The sequence below is a fragment of the Hakea prostrata genome, chromosome 2 (genome assembly GCF_041222555.1).
Source record: "Hakea prostrata isolate BN-2017 chromosome 2, UWA_Hpros_2, whole genome shotgun sequence".
In the NCBI taxonomy this organism is placed as follows: Eukaryota; Viridiplantae; Streptophyta; class Magnoliopsida; order Proteales; family Proteaceae; genus Hakea; species Hakea prostrata.
The window spans coordinates 40,845,398-40,845,786 of record NC_142601.1 but is presented as its reverse complement, the minus strand read 5'-3'; the positions used below and the strand labels follow the sequence as shown (position 1 = coordinate 40,845,786).

The 389-nt window shown below is 42.4% G+C and overlaps 1 non-coding gene across 1 annotated transcript; it reads left to right on the top strand.

Annotated features, from left to right (window-relative positions):
- Positions 1-283: 283 nt before the first annotated feature.
- LOC149024365 (small nucleolar RNA R71) lies at positions 284-389 on the top strand. Its single transcript, XR_016171927.1, has one exon. It is a non-coding gene; the product is annotated as a small nucleolar RNA R71 (small nucleolar RNA).

Here is a 389-nt window from a genome sequence, read left to right as displayed (position 1 = left end):
TAAGAGATGGTCCAATTTCTTTGGTAGCAAGTCAACCTTAGTGCTCATCTCAATGGTAGGATTGATCTCATAGAGATCACTCATCTTTGGTTGCCCAATGGATGGAATCTCAGTCCTAGCTGCTGAAGCATGGTGTTGGGAGTTTTCACTAAGGATCTCAAAAAGTTCCCATGCCTCATTCTCATTCTTGTGCATGAAAGTCCCACCACAAGAAGAATCAACCATTTGCCTTTGTCGGTCTCTAAGGCCATCATAAAAGCATTGAACCAATTGCCATTCAGGAATAGCATGGTGGGGGCACTTTCTTAGTAATTCTTTTAGTCTTTCCCAGGCCTCATGAAATTGTTCTCCTTCTCATTGGGAAAACTCGTTATCACTCTCCTAATGCT